Raw genomic sequence first — 20,945 nt, 5'->3', positions numbered from 1 at the left:
TTGGCGTCGGCTAGATTTTATCTAGCTGTTCCGGGGTTAATTTACCTGATCCTTGGATTGGAAGCTGGGCCATGCCCATTGCCTTTAAATAGTTCTCCTGATCATTGGGTGTCGCCGATTATAGCTTCTGTCTTGTGCGTTGTTATCTCGGTCCGGAGTGGAGAGCTGTTTGTTGGAGATTCGTTGCTGGTGGTGTATTTTCCTTAGTCTTATTTACTCCTTCCTATATTTGTATTTATTTTGCCCTGCACATTTATAGTGTATTCCTGAGTGACTGCAGCGTGGTGTATATTATCCTTTATCCTTGTCTGTGCTAACTGTGGGTATTGGTGTATTACCTCTTCACTGGGTGGTGGGCGGTTGGTTTCTGCCTAGGATTGAAACAGGAGACAGGGCGAGGGTCGAGGCCTGGACATGCACACCATCAGTGTAAACTCCAGGTAGAGGGTCAGTCAGGATTTCCCTAGTCTGAGGGAAATTGCAGGGGCCCGGGTTATTAGCTCTCGCTCACCCAGTCTCCCCGTGACAGGCGGTGAAAGCTGTAACTGACTTTCAAAAATTGGCACACAGGCGGTGTATTTTGACAAGCAAATCTGACAGCTCCAGGTAGGTTGTGAAAAACTGCTGTACCACGAGATTAAGCACATGGGCAAGGCATGGTAGGTGTGTGAGCTTGCCTTGCCTCAGAGCAGCCACCAGGTTCCAGCCATTATCACACATGACCATGGCTGGCTGTAGGTTCAGCGTTGTCAACCCCAGATCTGCCTGCTCTTTCAGAGCTGTCCACAACTCTTCAGCATTGTGTGGTTTGTCACCTAATCATATTAGCTTTAACGCAGCCTGTTGATGCTTGGCTGAGGCAGTGCTGTAGTGCTTCCAGCTTGTGACTGTGTTAGGGTTGGCGGAATGCACGGAATATATATATTTATTAGAAGAAGTTGGTGCGTTCGCAACCCGGGATCCACAGTGCAGGAAAGCACCTGCAGCTAGATATGGCGGTACAATTTAGTAATATAAACAGACTCTGTTACTTCACAGAGTCTGTTAGCAAGGATAACGCTGTGCCCTGTTTGGCTCACAGAGGAACACAGCTACTTTGTAGAGCAGATGGTGGTCATGCAGTCAAATGCAAACACGCAGCTCCTCGCCGGAGGTGCCAGCATTCTAGGGGCTTATTTCTGCCGGGTCCCTGAATACACACACAAACATGACCACACTGGCGCTGAGCTCATACATAAATTGACACTAGCGCATGGCTGTGCGGTCATGCGCACCTTTTACAGCTGCAGCAAGTACAGGACCTTCCTAGAAGGACCAATGAGAGACTGCCACAGATGTTGAACACCTTCAGGACCTTCCTAGAGGACCAATAGGATTTGCTGCAGTACCTGAGCATGTGACCCTTGATCTCCAATGAGAGATCTTACCCTGGGCATGCTCAGAAGAGGAAAAGAAGGACTTAGTCCCAAAGACGTCTGCTCGCTGCTGACCAGTACTGGCAACAATGGCAGAAGCTGGAAGGACAACAGTAACCCTTCGCACAGTGTAAGACTGAGCATGATGCTGGGACCGACACCTCTGCTGAGCAGGCTCCACTGCGGCAGGAGAAGAATGGGAGACCGCAGCGGAGATGGCTTGAGATTCCCCCTGTGCAGAGGCAGGAACTCGACCCCTAACAGACTGATATGGTCTGTGCCGTCAGTGAGATGTATGTCCCTGCCCACAAGCACTTGGCCACATGTCCGTGGTTAGGTGGACTTTCTCAGTAACTGTATTGTTGAGGGTATGGCTATTGTTGAGGGACACATGCTTGTGTAATGCAGGGATGGCACACTGTGAGAAATAGTGGCAGCTGGGGACCGAGTACCAAGGGACGGCACTGCCATCAGGTTGCTTAAAGCTTCAGTCTCCATGAGCCATCGAGAAATGTTTGAATTTAGTAGTGTGGCCTGTGGGGCATTGGCTGCATATTTGCTCTTGCGTTCCAAGAACTGAGGTATGGACAACTGAACACTGAGCTGGGACAAGGATGTTGCCCGCCTTCTGTCTGTGGCCACCACACTGCTTTTTCATGCCTGTTGGGATGCTACAAATTGGGCCACAAATGGCAGAATTTTCAACACACTGAGATGTGATCCGTGCAACGGCCAAACCCTTTTTTTAAATAGCTGGATTTTTACACTGAAATATAGAAAGGATCTGGCTGTATTCTGCAGTGCCAACCAGCAAATGGTGCAGAAAAATTGTGTGCTCTAGATTGCTTTCAATGAAAATAATCAGGATTAAGATCCCCCCAAAAAATATTCCTGGCCCCTGATACCTGGGACTATGTAAATAAATATCTGTAAAAGGCAGCAGCATCATACAGAACTGGAATGGACCCTCTTGCTATAAGCAATGAAGTCTGCCACATACACTGCCTGCCTGCCTAGCACTGATATCTATATACACCTTGATTAGTCCTCAGAAGGACTGTTGGTTGAGATGGATTTGTGTATTACAGATGGTATACCCACACTAAACTAATACAATTGAAAATATCTCCCTATCTCAGCAGCAACTGTCCCTACACTGTGTGATTCCAGAGCTGACTGTTACGAGCAGGGTGGCACCAGGTCTGATATAGACCTGATGACGCTGTGCGGCCAGCCAATCACTGTATTGCCACAATCAACATGGCTGCGGCATTACGATATGTGGCAGACAATCTCTGTATGTTGATTGGTGCTTTAAAGAGCGCCAAACATGCAGGACGGTGACCCGAACTGCCGCCAAGCAAAACCTGAAATACTCGGCGAGCTCCGAGCATCGCGAGTAGTGTTGAGCGATACCTTCCGATGCTTGAAAGTATTGGTATCGGATAGTATCGGCCGATACCCGAAAAATATCGGATATCGCCGTTACCGATACCCGATACCAATACAAGTCAATGGGACTCAAGTATCGGAAGGTATCCTGGATGGTTCCCAGGGTCTGAAGGAGAGGAAACTCTCCTTCAGGCCCTGGGATCCATATTCATGTAAAAATTAAAGAATTAAAATAAAAAATATGGATATACTCACCTGTCCGGCGGCCCCTGGACCTTACTGCTGTTAACCGGCAGCCTCCGTTCCTAAGAATGAGGAGTTTAGGACCTTAGATGACGTTGCGGCTGACGTCGCGGCTTGTGATTGGTCGCGTGACCGCTCATGTGACCGCTCACGCGACCAATCACAAGCCGTGACGTCTTCGCAGGTCCTAAACTCCTTATTCTTAGGAACGGAGTCTGCCGGTTAACAGCGGTAAGGTCCAGGGGCCGCCGGAGGGGTGAGTATATCCATATTTTTTATTTTAATTCTTTATTTTTTACATGAATATGAATCCCAGGGCCTGAAGGAGAGTCTCCTCTCCTCCAGACCCTGGGAACCATACACTGGGAACTTCCGATTCCGATTTCCGATATCACAAAAATATCGGAACTCGGTATCGGAATTCCGATACCGCAAGTATCGGCCGATACCCGATACTTGCGGTATCGGAATGCTCAACACTAATCGCGAGCACTGTAATGCTCGGTTGAGGACCAAGTAGTGGCAAGTAGGCTCGCTCATCACTAGCTGATGCTAAATAATATTATTTAGCTTAAAAAAAGCTTCTTTGTATATTATGGTAGTGGATGAAATCCTACCTATCTCTCCGTAATCCCAGTTAGTTCCTATGCTGTAAAACACAATGGAAACTACCAGAGGTCTGCAGCATGCACTTGCAATGATAACACCAAGGTGCCTGCCTTTCCCTCGTATTGAATCTCTGCTTACGCTATCTTCACCTAACAGTGAACTAATCTTAACTCTCAGTAACTGTTAAAAGAGCTTTTTACAATCACAAACTCTCCCTATTCGCTTCTTTCACTCTCCCTATGCTCACAATACGCTCACACTATGCTCTTTCTGGCTGTAATTGTTGTGAATTTGCTTTTTGCTCCCTCTAGTGGTTACTAGTTTTTTGACTCTGGTTTTTCTGTCATTCCTTTTTTCCGCACCTGGGTCGTTAGTTAGGGGTGTTGCTATTTAAGCTCCCTAGACCTTCAGTTCAATGCCTGGCAACATAGTTATCAGAGCTAGTCTGCTGTGCTCTTGTCTACTGATCCTGGTTCCAGTTATATCAGCTAAGTCTGCCTTTTGCTTTTTGCTATTTGTTTTGGTTTTGTATTTTTGTCCAGCTTGTTCCAAATCTATATCCTGACCTTTGCTGGAAGCTCTAGGGGGGCTGGTGTTCTCCCCCCGGACCGTTAGACGGTTCGGGGGTTCTTGAATTTCCAGTGTGGATTTTGATAGGGTTTTTGTTGACCATATAAGTTACCTTTCTTTATTCTGCTATCAGTAAGCGGGCCTCTCTGTGCTAAACCTGGTTCATTTCTGTGTTTGTCATTTCCTCTTACCTCACCGTCATTATTTGTGGGGGGCTTCTATCCAGCTTTGGGGTCCCCTTCTCTGGAGGCAAGAAAGGTCTTTGTTTTCCTCTACTAGGGGTAGCTAGATTCTCCGGCTGGCGCGTGTCATCTAGAATCAACGTAGGAATGATCCCCGGCTACTTCTAGTGTTGGCGTTAGGAGTAGATATATGGTCAACCCAGTTACCACTGCCCTATGAGCTGGATTTTTGTATTCTGCAGACTTCCACGTTCCTCTGAGACCCTCGCCATTGGGGTCATAACAGTTTGCCAGGCCAGTATTAAATGTTTAATGCATTGCAGAAGAGGGATTATAAGAAAGAAGATTCTGAGTTTTTTTTTTTTTTTTTTTTTTCTTCTTCCCCTTTACCTCAGAGTGGCTATGCTTGCTGCAGACATGAATGTCCAGACCTTGATTACAAGTGTGGACCAGCTGGCTACTCGTGTGCAGGGCATACAAGACTATGTTATCAGAAATCCTAGGTCAGAACCTAAAATACCGATTCCTGAACTGTTTTCCGGAGACAGGTTTAAGTTTAGGAATTTCGTGAATAATTGTAAATTGTTTTTGTCCCTGAGACCCTGTTCATCTGGAGATTCTGCTCAGCAAGTGAAAATTGTTATTTCGTTCTTACGGGGCGACCCTCAGGATTGGGCTTTTTCGCTGGCGCCAGGAGATCCGGCATTGGCTGATCTTGATGCGTTTTTTCTGGCGCTCGGTTTACTTTATGAGGAACCCAATCTTGAGATTCAGGCAGAAAAGGCCTTGCTGGCTATGTCTCAGGGGCAGGACGAGGCTGAAGTGTATTGCCAAAAATTTCGGAAATGGTCCGTGCTGACACATTGGAACGAGTGTGCACTGGCCGCTAATTTTAGAAATGGCCTTTCTGAAGCCATTAAGAATGTTATGGTGGGTTTTCCCATTCCCACAGGTCTGAATGATACTATGGCACTGGCTATTCAAATTGACCGGCGGTTGCGGGAGCGCAAAACCGCAAATTCCCTCATGGTGTTGTCTGAACAGACACCTGATTTAATGCAATGTGATAGAATCCTGACTAGAAATGAGCGGAAAATTCATAGACGCCAGAATGGCTTGTGCTACTACTGTGGTGATTCTACACATGTTATCTCAGCATGCTCTAAACGTATAGCTAAGGTTGTTAGTCCTGTCACCGTTGGTAATTTGCAACCTAAATTTATTCTGTCTGTAACTTTGATTTGCTCACTGTCATCTTATCCTGTCATGGCGTTTGTAGATTCAGGTGCTGCCCTGAGTCTCATGGATCTCTCATTTGCTAAGCGCTGTGGTTTTACTCTTGAACCATTAGAAAATCCTATTCCTCTTAGGGGTATTGATGCTACACCATTGGCAGCAAATAAACCGCAGTATTGGACACAGGTTACCATGTGCATGACTCCTGAACACCGCGAGGTGATACGTTTCCTGGTTTTACATAAAATGCATGATTTGGTTGTTTTAGGGCTGCCATGGTTACAGACCCATAATCCAGTCCTGGACTGGAAGGCTATGTCAGTCTCAAGTTGGGGCTGTCGTGGTATTCATGGGGATTCCCTACCTGTGTCTATTGCTTCTTCTACGCCTTCGGAAGTTCCGGAGTATTTGTCTGATTATCAGGATGTCTTCAGTGAGTCTGAGTCCAGTGCACTGCCTCCTCATAGGGACTGTGACTGTGCTATAGATTTGATCCCGGGCAGTAAATTTCCTAAGGGAAGACTGTTTAATCTGTCGGTACCTGAACATACCGCTATGCGTTCATATATCAAGGAGTCTCTGGAGAAAGGACATATTCGTCCGTCTTCTTCCCCTCTTGGTGCGGGATTCTTTTTTGTGGCAAAAAAGGACGGATCTTTGAGACCTTGTATTGATTATCGGCTTTTGAATAAGATCACTGTCAAATTTCAGTATCCTTTACCGCTGTTGTCTGACTTGTTTGCCCGGATTAAGGGTGCCAAGTGGTTCACCAAGATAGACCTTCGTGGTGCGTACAACCTTGTGCGCATTAAGCAAGGTGATGAATGGAAAACCGCATTCAATACGCCCGAAGGTCATTTTGAGTACTTGGTGATGCCTTTTGGGCTCTCCAATGCGCCTTCAGTTTTTCAGTCCTTTATGCATGACATTTTCCGGAAGTATCTGGATAAATTTTTGATTGTTTATCTGGATGATATTTTGGTTTTTTCTGATAATTGGGATTCGCATGTGGAGCAGGTCAGGTTGGTCTTTAAAATTTTGCGTGAAAATTCTTTGTTTGTCAAGGGCTCAAAGTGTCTCTTTGGTGTACAGAAGGTTCCCTTTTTGGGGTTCATTTTTTCCCCTTCTGCTGTGGAGATGGACCCAGTCAAGGTCCGAGCTATTCTTGATTGGACTCAGCCCTCGTCAGTTAAGAGTCTTCAGAAGTTCTTGGGCTTCGCTAACTTCTACCGTCGTTTTATCGCTAATTTTTCTAGCATTGTGAAACCTTTGACGGATATGACCAAGAAGGGCTCCGATGTAGCTAACTGGGCTCCTGCTGCCGTGGAGGCTTTCCAGGAGTTGAAACGCCGGTTTACTTCGGCGCCTGTTTTGTGCCAGCCTGACGTCTCACTTCCCTTTCAGGTTGAGGTGGATGCTTCGGAGATTGGGGCAGGGGCCGTTTTGTCGCAGAGAGGCCCTGGTTGCTCTGTTATGAAACCTTGTGCCTTTTTCTCTAGGAAGTTTTCGCCTGCCGAGCGAAATTATGATGTGGGCAATCGGGAGTTGTTGGCCATGAAATGGGCATTTGAGGAGTGGCGTCATTGGCTCGAGGGTGCTAAGCATCGTGTGGTGGTCTTGACTGATCACAAAAATCTGATGTATCTCGAGTCTGCTAAACGCCTTAATCCGAGACAGGCCCGCTGGTCATTGTTTTTCTCCCGCTTTGATTTTGTTGTCTCGTATTTACCAGGTTCAAAGAATGTGAAGGCCGATGCTCTTTCTAGGAGCTTTGTGCCTGATGCTCCTGGAGTCACTGATCCTGTTGGTATTCTTAAAGATGGAGTTATCTTGTCAGCTATTTCTCCGGATCTGCGACGTGTGTTGCAGAGATTTCAGGCTGATAGGCCTGAGTCTTGTCCACCTGACAGACTGTTTGTCCCGGATAAGTGGACCAGCAGAGTCATTTCCGAGGTTCATTCCTCGGTGTTGGCAGGTCACCCGGGAATTTTTGGCACCAGAGATCTGGTGGCCAGGTCCTTTTGGTGGCCTTCCTTGTCAAGGGATGTGCGGTCATTTGTGCAGTCCTGTGGGACTTGTGCTCGAGCTAAGCCTTGCTGTTCTCGTGCCAGCGGTTTGCTCTTGCCCTTGCCTGTCCCGAAGAGACCTTGGACACATATCTCCATGGATTTCATTTCTGATCTTCCGCTATCTCAGGGCATGTCCGTTATCTGGGTGATATGTGATCGCTTCTCCAAGATGGTCCATTTGGTTCCTTTGCCTAAGCTGCCTTCCTCTTCCGATCTGGTTCCTGTGTTTTTCCAGAACGTGGTTCGTTTGCACGGCATCCCTGAGAATATTGTGTCAGACAGAGGATCCCAGTTCGTTTCCAGGTTCTGGCGATCCTTTTGTAGTAGGATGGGCATTGATTTGTCGTTTTCGTCTGCTTTCCATCCTCAGACTAATGGACAGACGGAGCGAACCAATCAGACTTTGGAGGCTTATTTGAGGTGTTTTGTCTCTGCTGATCAGGACGATTGGGTGACATTCTTGCCGTTGGCTGAGTTTGCCCTTAATAATCGGGCTAGTTCCGCCACCTTGGTTTCGCCTTTTTTCTGCAACTCTGGTTTCCATCCTCGCTTTTCTTCGGGTCATGTGGAGCCTTCTGACTGTCCTGGGGTGGATTCTGTGGTGGATAGGTTGCAGCAGATCTGGAATCATGTGGTGGACAACTTGAAGTTGTCACAGGAGAAGGCTCAGCGCTTTGCCAACCGCCGTCGCGGTGTGGGTCCCCGACTACGCGTTGGGGATTTGGTATGGCTTTCTTCCCGCTTTGTTCCTATGAAGGTCTCCTCTCCCAAATTTAAACCTCGTTTTATTGGGCCTTACAAGATATTGGAAATCCTTAATCCTGTATCTTTTCGTCTGGATCTTCCTGTGTCGTTTGCTATTCACAATGTATTTCATAGGTCCTTGTTGCGGCGGTACATTGTGCCTGTAGTTCCTTCTGCTGAGCCTCCTGCTCCGGTGTTGGTTGAGGGCGAGTTGGAGTACGTGGTGGAGAAGATCTTGGATTCTCGCTTCTCCAGGCTGAGGCTTCAGTACCTGGTCAAGTGGAAGGGCTATGGTCAGGAGGATAATTCCTGGGTGGTCGCCTCTGATGTTCATGCGGGCGATTTAGTTCGTGCCTTTCATGCCGCTCATCCTGATCGCCCTGGTGGTCGTGGTGAGGGTTCGGTGACCCCTCACTAAGGGGGGGGTACTGTTGTGAATTTGCTTTTTGCTCCCTCTAGTGGTTACTAGTTTTTTGACTCTGGTTTTTCTGTCATTCCTTTTTTCCGCACCTGGGTCGTTAGTTAGGGGTGTTGCTATTTAAGCTCCCTAGACCTTCAGTTCAATGCCTGGCAACGTAGTTATCAGAGCTAGTCTGCTGTGCTCTTGTCTACTGATCCTGGTTCCAGTTATATCAGCTAAGTCTGCCTTTTGCTTTTTGCTATTTGTTTTGGTTTTGTATTTTTGTCCAGCTTGTTCCAAATCTATATCCTGACCTTTGCTGGAAGCTCTAGGGGGGCTGGTGTTCTCCCCCCGGACCGTTAGACGGTTCGGGGGTTCTTGAATTTCCAGTGTGGATTTTGATAGGGTTTTTGTTGACCATATAAGTTACCTTTCTTTATTCTGCTATCAGTAAGCGGGCCTCTCTGTGCTAAACCTGGTTCATTTCTGTGTTTGTCATTTCCTCTTACCTCACCGTCATTATTTGTGGGGGGCTTCTATCCAGCTTTGGGGTCCCCTTCTCTGGAGGCAAGAAAGGTCTTTGTTTTCCTCTACTAGGGGTAGCTAGATTCTCCGGCTGGCGCGTGTCATCTAGAATCAACGTAGGAATGATCCCCGGCTACTTCTAGTGTTGGCGTTAGGAGTAGATATATGGTCAACCCAGTTACCACTGCCCTATGAGCTGGATTTTTGTATTCTGCAGACTTCCACGTTCCTCTGAGACCCTCGCCATTGGGGTCATAACAGTAATGTGCACAAGATGGCGTTGGCAGGGATTTAATATTCCCTATGATGCTGTGTTCTGTCTCCAACATCTAATTTGTTGCCTCTAGTTATTTGTTTTGCATAATGCCTCAGGTTATTCATTAGTAAGAATATGGAAAATTTGCATATTCAGAAGGTTAATAATCTTTATTTGGTCTGTACGGTTCTGGCTTACTCTAGTGGCCAAAGTCATGTTTATGGTCCTATTCTCTATTTTCTATTTCTTATGTCTGATTCTCCTCCCCTTTGCGATGCATTGTGGCAGCTCAGCCTCCATTTTCTTTACCCTGCATTTATACCCTGCATTTAAGAAGAGGCGTCTCCACTACAGTCCCCTTGCAATTGCATTACCAGTATGTATTTATGCTTTCTATAGGTAATTTCTACTCTAATGTTAGCCTTGCTTAGTCAGTCGTACCCCTAGGTCAGTTACTAGCTTTGTAAATGTTCCTACTCAATGTATGACATGTGTAATATGTATTTCTGCTGTATCATGCACTGATTGTATGCATTATGATTGTGTCCAGTTTCACAGTGCCAGTATACTAGCACTTTCAATAAAGCACAAACTCAACCACAGTCTCCTTATTGGACCCCGGTATAGCGGTTTATCTGCCTGTATAGCTACATGAGCCCGGCTCATTTAATGAGGACAGAACAGTGAAATGGTAGCCATCCAGCTAGTGGGATTCAAGTTACCAACTACACAGGGACTTAATATAGCTACAGCAATCTCTGCACAGCCAAGCAATACCCTAATACACAGTGTCCCACAAATCACATAGGACAAGATCTGTTACTTCTGTCTCCTCAAAGACAACATCCATCAGCAGCACAGTCGCCTTTGCCAGCGAAATGCTGAAGCCGTCAAATGCAAGCAAGTTTTGCTGACCAAGAGAAGCAACTTAAAGTAGAGAAAACATGCCTAGATGACCAAGAGAGAAGGTCACAGTTAAAGAAGGCACACGTGGATACCGCCTTAGAAAGCCTAGCAGCAAAAGGGGCCGCCTCCCTCGCCGAAGCAGAATCGCTAGAAGCCGTGCAAAACCCTAAGCTGCATAAGCAAAGCAGTCTGCCGAGTCTGTAGCTTCCACTGCAAGATTCACCACAAAACACATCTCAGTACATTAATGAGCTTCCTGATCCAAACTATGACCCTGAGCCAGTACCAAAATGAGAACAGGACATCTCCAGCAAAGCGAGCGAAAGTCATCATGAGGCTCAGCTCAAGGACAGATACAAACTTGAAAACGTGGTGCAAAACAACTCTGCTAATGACTACCTTGCCCCTCACCAGGTGACCAACGTAAATCACCTTGCTGACACATTGTATGTCAGACTGAAACAATACAACACTGGCTGGTGCCCCCCAGTGGATACTAACAGGAATGAAGGCACCTCACATCACTATCAGAGCGACCCATCACCAGTATACTCTGCTGACAATCAGTTCACAACAGAATTTGCTAAGTTCTTTACACGACGTGAACTGGTTGCCATGGGACTCATGAAATTCATTGATAAAGCCGAAGGTTACAGAGCTTGGAAAGCTTTCTTCCAAAATGAAATTAGAGACTTGGGGCTACTACACAGGGAAGAGATAAATCAACATGTAAAGGATTAAAATATAACTTTTACTGGATAGAATTAAAATACTATAACAAAAAATAAGGTGCAGATCACAAACAGACAAACAAACAGAAAGTGGGTGGCGCTCTAGATCTAATGCTTTTATAGCACCTCCAGGTTACAGCGTACCATCCACTAAAGTACCACTCATGCTCTAGGTATATATAAATTCACAATCAGAAAAAACCTAGCAGGTGTGGTGTACTTATATACACGGGTATGTAATCCCCAACAATCTCGAACCTCTGTAGGGTTAATAACCCCAGAGTAACTCAAAGAGCCCCTATTATGGGTATTCAGGATTGGGGTTTCATCAATGAATACTTTTCTGCAATATCTATCGGCATATAGCCCACCAGAATTCTATATTGCTTAGCATCATTACGTATCCATCGATATTTGATGGCAGCGTCGGCTGGACGTTAGTTATGAGATGACCCCAACGCTGTCCCCTGATGAGGAATATCGAAACGCATCAGGAGAGGAGGGGAAGAAGTCCACTGCCAAGAGCAGAGCTGAATGAGATTAAGCAAAACAGTTCCGGGCGGGTGAGACCGTTCTTTATTTGTGTTCCAGTCATATCGATGGATACGTAATGATGCTAAGCAATATAGAATTCTGGTGGGCTATATGCCGATAGATATTGCAGAAAAGTATTCATTGATGAAACCCCAATCCTGAGTACCCATAATAGGGGCTCTTTGAGTTACTCTGGGGTTATTAACCCTACAGAGGTTCGAGACGGTTGGGGATTACATACCCGTGTATATAAGTACACCACACCTGCTAGGTTTTTTCTGATTGTGAATTTATATATACCTAGAGCATGAGTGGAACTTTAGTGGATGGTACGCTGTAACCTGGAGGTGCTATAAAAGCAATAGATCTAGAGCGCCACCCACTTTCTGTTTGTCTGTTTGTGATCTGCACCTTATTTTTTGTTATAGTATTTTAATTCTATCCAGTGAAAGTTATATTTAAATCCTTTACGTGTTGATTTAAGAATTTTGGGGATTATACCACAGTTGGATATATTATCTACAGGGAAGAGATAAACCTCTTAGTCAAATACCTGGGAGAAAAGTCAGTCAAACACTCAGTATGGATCAGAGACATTAATATAAACTGCCCTGAGACTGGCCTCAAACAGATCTGGGAGAGGCTGGATAAGTCTAAGGCTACGTTCACACGGTGCGGTTTTTGGTGCGGATCCGCAGCGGAATTGCAGCTGCGGATCCGCATCCTTTTTCCATGCAGGTTACAGTACAATGTAACCCAATGGAAAACAAAACCCGCTGTGCCGACGATCCTTTTTTCCCCAGGAAAATCAGCGCGGATTTGCCTGCGGAAAAAATAAGTACCATGTCAATTCTTTCTGCGGATTCCGCTGCGGGTTTCCAACAGCACCAATAGGAAACTGCAGTTGGAAACCCGCAGTGGAATCCGCAGTAGAAAAAGGATCAAAACCCGCAGTGAAAAGCACTGCGGTTTTCACTGCGGATTTGTACAAAAAAGGACCTGAAAAATCCGCAGTGAAAAAGGATCGTGTGAACGTAGCCTTACGGCTCAGCAGAGGTAATAGAAAGAGCCTTGTTCAAAAGGATTGATGATTTTCATAAAATATCTAACAAAGGTCTCCAGAAGCTTAGAGAACTAAGCGACCTGTTAATGAAAGTCCAAATTGCCAAATGCGAAGATGACCTACTGGAACTTGCATTCCTGGACACAGCCAGAGGTGTTAACTAGTGTTGAGCGATACCTTCCGATATTTGAAAGTATCGGTATCGGATTGTATCGGCCGATATCTGAAAAATATCGGATATCGCCGATACCGATACCCGATACCAATACAAGTCAATGGGACACAATTATCGGAAGTGATCCTGGATGGTTCCCAGGGTCTGAAGGAGAGGAAACTCTCCTTCAAGCCCTGGGATCCATATTCATGTGTTAAATAAAGAATAAAAATAAAAAATAGGGATATACTCACCCTCTGATGCGCCCTGGTAGTAACCGCTGCAACCGGCAGCCTCCATTCCTAAGAATGAGCGAGTGAAGGACCTTCGATGACGTGGCGGCTTGTGATTGGTCGCGTGACCGCTCATGTGACCGCTCACGCGACCAATCACAAGACCGCGACGTCATCGCAGGTCCTTCACTCGCTCATTCTTAGGAGCGGAGGCTGCCGGTTGCAGCGGTTACTACCAGGGCGCGTCAGAGGGTGAGTATATCCCTATTTTTTATTTTTATTCTTTATTTTACACATGAATATGCATTCCGATCCCGATTCCCGATATCGCAAAAATATCGGAACTCGGTATCGGAATTCCGATACCGCAAATATCGGCCGATACCCGATACTTGCGGTATCGGAATGCTCAACACTAGTGTTAACCCTATAGATCAAAAGTTGCCCTACAATCTACAGTAGAGGTGGCTTACACATGGTTCTATGTACAAATACAATCACAGTGTTCCATTCCCTCCCTTCTACACTTTTGTAGACTTTATACACCAAGTGAGAATTAGAATTGATTCCAGTTTTGACTTTGCAATGTCATATGCCACACTGTCACCAACTGCAAATATACGCAGAACATCTGTGGCAGTACACAAGACTTATGTTTTTTCTTCTGGTTCTAATCGCAGGTCTGCTGGCTACTCCCAATCAGAGACAAAGGTGCAGGACCCTGACAAGCAGTGCCCGCTGTCACGGGGAGACTAGGTGAGCGAGAGCTAATAACCCGGGCCCCTGCAATTTCCCTCAGACTAGGGAAATCCTGACTGACCCTCTACCTGGAGTTTACACTGATGGTGTGCATGTCCAGGCCTCGACCCTCGCCCTGTCTCCTGTTTCAACCCTAGGCTGAAACCAACCGCCCACCACCCAGTGAAGAGGTAATACACCAATACCCACAGTTAGCACAGACAAGGATAAAGGAAAATATACACCACGCCGCAGTCACTCAGGAATACACTATAAATGTGCAGGGCAAAATAAACACAAATTTAGGAAGGAGTAAATAAGACTAAGGAAAATACACCACCAGCAACGAATCTCCAACCACCAGCTCTCCACTCCAGGCCGAGATAACAACGCACAAGACAGAAGCTATAATCGGCGACGCCCAATGATCAGGAGAACTATTTAAAGGCAATGGGCATGGCCCAGCTTCCAATCCGAGGATCAGGTAAATTAACCCCGGAACAGCTAGATAAAATCTAGCCGACGCCAACGAGCAAATAGTGGTCAAAAACGGAATTACCGCTGTCTGTCGAACGACCTGGTCTGAACAGCGTCCGACATGACAGTACCCCGCCTTCTACGAGGGACCCCAGGGCCCTCACGGCTTATAGGACCCGGCTTGTCTGGATGGCGAGGATGAAAAAACCTGACCAGCCGATCCGCATGAATATCCGAGGCTGGTACCCAGGACCTCTCCTCAGGCCCATAACCACGCCAGTGTACCAAGTACAGTAAAGTGCGACACACTACATGAGAGTCAACCACCTTGGAGACTTCAAACTCCAAATTACCATCCACCAAGAATGGAGGTGGCATAGGCGCCGCGTCCACAGAACCCACCACCTTCTTTAGGAGAGACCTGTGGAACACGTTGTGTATCTTATACACCGTAGGGAGCTCCAATCGGTACGCTACTGGGTTAATGACGGCGGTGACCCTAAATGGACCAATAAACCGTGGACCCAATTTAAGGGACGGTATTTTGAGTCTTATGTTTTTTGTGGATAACCACACCCAGTCATCCACACTCAGGTCCGGACCTGGCACACGCCTACTGTCAGCCACACGTTTGTACCTAGCACCCACACTCAACAGGCGCTGTTTAACTCTCCTCCAGACTGATGACAATTGTGCTCCTAACTGATCCTCCTCCGGAACGCCAGAAGACCCCTCTGACTCAAGGTACAAAATTGAGGATGTAGCCCGTAAACACAAAGAAACGGAGACTCCCCAGACGACTCCTGGCGGTGATTATTGATGGCAAACTCAGCCAAAGGAAGAAAGGTAGACCACTCCTCCTGGTTATCAGAGACAAAGCAGCGTAAGTACTGTTCCAAATTTTGGTTCATACGCTCAGTCTGACCATTTGACTGAGGATGGAACGCCGAAGAATGAGACAACTTGATCCCCAGCCATGAGCAAAATGCTTTCCAAAATTTTGCTACAAACTGAGATCCCCTATCAGACACGATGTCAGACAGAACCCCATGAAGTCTGACCACCTCCTGCACAAATACCTGAGACAGAGACTTAGCGTTAGGCAACGAAGGCAGAGACACAAAGTGCGACATTTTAGAAAACCGATCAACAATCACCAAGATGACCGTGTTCCCAGCTGATGAGGGCAAATCAGTGATGAAATCCATGGAGATTTCCGTCCATGGCCTACTAGGTACTTCAAGAGGAAGTAGTGTGCCAACAGGACGGGAGCGGGGCGTCTTAGCCCTAGCACATGTGGTACAAGCTGACACGTATGAGACCACGTCCTGTCGGATCTTGGGCCACCAAAACCGACGTGACACCAACTCCAAGGCACCTCTAACCCCTGGGTGGCCAGCCAGGACAGCATCATGATGCTCCGCCAAAACCTTTAAGCGGAGATGAAGCGGTACAAAAGATTTGTTGATGGGAAGCTCAGATGGTACCTCCTCCTGAGCCTCGGCAATCTCAGCCTTAACCTCAGTAGTGAGAGCCGAAACCACAACACCCTTTTGGAGGATGGGTACTGGATCTTCCCGAGGTTCACCCCCCAGAAAACACCTGGACAGAGCATCCGCCTTAGTGTTTTTAGACCCCGGTCTGTAAGTGACAACAAAATTGAACCGCGTGAAAAACAATGTCCAGCGAGCCTGCCTGGGGGACAGACGCTTGGCTGACTCCGAATACAGCAGATTCTTATGATCGGTAATAACAGTAACCTGATGTACCGACCCCTCCAAGAAGTGTCGCCATTCCTCAAAGGCCAACTTGATTGCCAACAACTCCCTTTTGCCGATATCGTAGTTACGTTCGGCGGACGACAGTTTCTTGGAGAAATAGGCGCACGGACGCAAACCACTCAAAGATGAGCCTTGAGATAGTACCGCCCCCACACCAACCTCAGACGCATCGACTTCCACAACAAAGGGTTTTGATACATCTGGCTGCACAAGAATGGGGGCTGAAACAAAACTGTTCTTAAGAAATTCAAATGCGCGCACAGCAGCCTCAGGCCAAACGGAGAAATTGGTACCCTTTTTAGTCATGTCAGTTAGCGGTTTAGCAATGATGGAAAAATCCTTGATAAATTTCCTATAGTAGTTAGAAAACCCAAGGAACCGCTGAAGTGCTTTCAGGTTATCAGGACGTTCCCAATGCAGCACCGCTTGCACCTTAGCGGCGTCCATTTTAAAACCAGAAGCAGACACAATATAACCCAAGAAAGGCAATTCTTGAACAGAAAATACACATTTCTCAAGTTTAGCATACAGCTTATTCTCTCTGAGAAGCTGTAACACCTGCCAGACATGATTTAAATGAGCAAGAAATAAGCAGAAGGCTGACAGCACTCCCTCGCTGGGGCGCACCGTCCACGTCCCGGGAACCATCCAGGACCATAGAAATCGCAGGCAAAGGAAGAACAGCGCTCCATCCAGGTGTGTAGTATAAAAAAGTAGTTTTATTGTGCCATATAACAGCAACGTTTCGGCCCTAAAAGGCCTTTAGGGGCCGAAACGTTGCTGTTATATGGCACAATAAAACTACTTTTTTATACTACACACCTGGATGGAGCGCTGTTCTTCCTTTGCCTATGATTTAAATGAGCATCACGGTTGCAAGAATATATGAGGATGTCATCTAGGTACACGATAACGAATTTCCCCAAAACATGCGAGAACACATCATTGATGAAATGTTGGAACACTGCAGGTGCGTTACTCAACCCAAAAGGCATCACCAAATTTTCAAAATGACCCTCAGGGGTATTAAAAGCCGTCTTCCACTCATCACCTTGACGGACTCTTATGAGGTTGTATGCCCCCCTGAGGTCAAGCTTGGTAAACCACTTAGCACCCGCCACCTGGTTGAACAAATCTGGTATCAGTGGCATCTGGTATCAGTGGCATCGGGTATGGATCACGAACCGTAATCTGGTTCAACTCCCTGAAATCCAAACACAGATGTAATCCGCCATCTTTCTTCTTCACGAAGAAGAACCTTGCTGCCACCGGCGAGGATGACGGCCTGATGTGCCCTTTGCTCAAGCTTTCAGCAATATAATCTTTTAATGCTTGTCTCTCCGGACCGGAGATGTTAAGCATCCATGCTTTAGGCAACTTGGCCCTGGTTTAAACCTGATATAACAGTCATAGGGATGATGTGGCGGCAACTCTGAACAACCCTTTTCAGAGAACACATCCACAAAATCCAGAAGTGACTCCGGAACGCTTGAAGTCACCGCAGCCACACATGTGGCCAGGCAATTCTCCTGGCAGTACTCGCTTCACTGAATTATGTCCTGAGTTTTCCAGTCAATTACCAGGTTGTGCATGGACAACCAAGGAAAACCCAAAACCACCTGAGCAGGAAGATTCCTGAGCACCTTACATGTAACCCGCTCGGAATGTAGAACCCCAATGTGGAGTTTCACCTCAGCCACAAATTCAGTAATCTCCCCCTGAGAGAGAGGAGCAGCATTGATGGTGACCACCTGGATAGGATGAGACAGTTTTTCAATCCTAAAACCTGCTGTGCGCGCAAACTCCTCATCAATGAGATTTGTGGCTGAACCACTATCCACAAAAACAGTAATTGGCAGCTCACTGCCAGCGATAAAAACCTTAGCAGGGAGCATGCATTGAGAAACCACCATGGAGGATATACATAAGCTCAGATTGGTCTCCTCCACACCCTCTGAGCTTAGAAGCTTTCCGCCGTTGCATTTTTCTTAGACAGCAGAGGACAGATGTTAATAAAATGACCAGTTTTACCACAGTAAAAACAGGCTCCCTGCTTCCTGAGCTCAGGGGCTCGATTCTTAACATGTGATACCCCTGCGATTTGCATAGGTTCTGTGGGCTCACCTGCAGCAACCTCACGTGAACCTAAACCCTCTCCCATAGGCGGTGTCTCATGCTCCCCCTGACGCAAACGGCGATCAATGTGGACAACCAGACTCATAGCAGAATCTAGAGAAGCAGGAGTCTCGTACATCAGAAGGGCTTTTTTAACCCTTCCAGAAACCCCATGAATAAACTGACTCCACAATGCTGGATCATTCCATTGTGTATCGATCACCCAGAGACGAAATTCAGAACAGTAATCCTCTGCAACTCGCTCCCTCTGGCGAATAGTGCGTATCTTAGATTCTGCTAGAGCCATTCTGTCAGGTTCATCGTAGATTTTTCCAAGAGAGGAAAAAAAACTCTCCACAGAGTCAAAAGCAGCAGAATCAGATGGCAAAGAAAACGCCCATGCTTGGGGATGCCCGCTTAACAATGACAACACCAGGCCCACACGCTGAGCCTCATTACCCAAGGAGATCGGGCGCATACGGAAATATAGTTTGCAAGCTACACGAAAAGAAACAAATTTACTGCGTTCCTGTTATGACCCCAATGGCGAGGGTCTCAGAGGAACGTGGAAGTCTGCAGAATACAAAAATCCAGCTCATAGGGCAGTGGTAGCTGGGTTGACCATATATCTACTCCTAACGCCAACACTAGAAGTAGCCGGGGATCATTCCTACGTTGATTCTAGATGACACGCTCCAGCCGGAGAATCTAGCTACCCCTAGTAGAGGAAAACAAAAGACCTTTCTTGCCTCCAGAGAAGGGGACCCCAAAGCTGGATAGAAGCCCCCCACAAATAATAACGGTGAGGTAAGAGGAAATGACAAACACAGAAATGAACCAGGTTTAGCACAGAGAGGCCCGCTTACTGATAGCAGAATAAAGAAAGGTAACTTATATGGTCAACAAAAACCCTATCAAAATCCACACTGGAAATTCAAGAACCCCCGAACCGTCTAACGGTCCGGGGGGAGAACACCAGCCCCCTAGAGCTTCCAGCAAAGGTCAGGATATATATTTGGAACAAGCTGGACAAAAATACAAAACCAAAACAAAATAGCAAAAAGCAAAAAGCGGACTTAGCTGATATAACTGGAACCAGGATCAGTAGACAAGAGCACAGCAGACTAGCTCTGATAACTACGTTGCCAGGCATTGAACTGAAGGTCCAGGGAGCTTAAATAGCAACACCCTTAACTAACGACCCAGGTGCGGATAAAAGGAATGACAGAAAAACCAGAGTCAAAAAACTAGTAACCACTAGAGGGAGCAAAAAGTAAATTCACAACAGTACCCCCCCCTTAGTGAGGGGTCACCGAACCCTCACCACGACCACCAGGGCGATCAGGATGAGCGGCATGAAAGGCACGAACTAAATCGGCCGCATGAACATCAGAGGCGACCACCCAGGAATTATCCTCCTGACCATAGCCCTTCCACTTGACCAGGTACTGAAGCCTCCGCCTGGAGAGGCGAGAATCCAAGATCTTCTCCACCACGTACTCCAACTCACCCTCAACCAATACCGGAGCAGGAGGCTCAGCAGAAGGAACTATAGGCACAATGTACCGCCGCAACAAGGACCTATGAAATACATTGTGAATAGCAAACGACACAGGAAGATCCAGACGAAAAGATACAGGATTAAGGATTTCCAATATCTTGTAAGGCCCAATAAAACGAGGTTTAAATTTGGGAGAGGAGACCTTCATAGGAACAAAGCGGGAAGAAAGCCATACCAAATCCCCAACGCGTAGTCGGGGACCCACACCGCGGCGGCGGTTGGCAAAGCGCTGAGCCCTCTCCTGTGACAACTTCAAGTTGTCCACCACATGATTCCAGATCCGCTGCAACCTATCCACCACAGAATCCACCCCAGGACAGTCAGAAGGCTCCACATGACCCGAAGAAAAGCGAGGATGGAAACCAGAGTTGCAGAAAAAAGGCGAAACCAAGGTGGCGGAACTAGCCCGATTATTAAGGGCAAACTCAGCCAACGGCAAGAATGTCACCCAATCGTCCTGATCAGCAGAGACAAAACACCTCAAATAAGCCTCCAAAGTCTGATTGGTTCGCTCCGTCTGTCCATTAGTCTGAGGATGGAAAGCAGACGAAAACGACAAATCAATGCCCATCCTACTACAAAAGGATCGCCAGAATCTGGAAACGAACTGGGATCCTCTGTCTGACACAATATTCTCAGGGATGCCGTGCAAACGAACCACGTTCTGGAAAAACACAGGAACCAGATCGGAAGAGGAAGGCAGCTTAGGCAAAGGAACCAAATGGACCATCTTTGAGAAGCGATCACATATCACCCAGATAACGGACATGCCCTGGGATAGCGGAAGATCAGAAATGAAATCCATGGAGATATGTGTCCAAGGTCTCTTCGGGACAGGCAAGGGCAAGAGCAAACCGCTGGCACGAGAACAGCAAGGCTTAGCTCGAGCACAAGTCCCACAGGACTGCACAAATGACCGCACATCCCTTGACAAGGAAGGCCACCAAAAGGACCTGGCCACCAGATCTCTGGTGCCAAAAATTCCCGGGTGACCTGCCAACACCGAGGAAT

The sequence above is a fragment of the Ranitomeya variabilis genome, chromosome 5 (assembly GCF_051348905.1).
Source record: "Ranitomeya variabilis isolate aRanVar5 chromosome 5, aRanVar5.hap1, whole genome shotgun sequence".
NCBI lineage: Eukaryota > Metazoa > Chordata > Amphibia > Anura > Dendrobatidae > Ranitomeya > Ranitomeya variabilis.
This window is presented reverse-complemented; position numbering follows the sequence as displayed.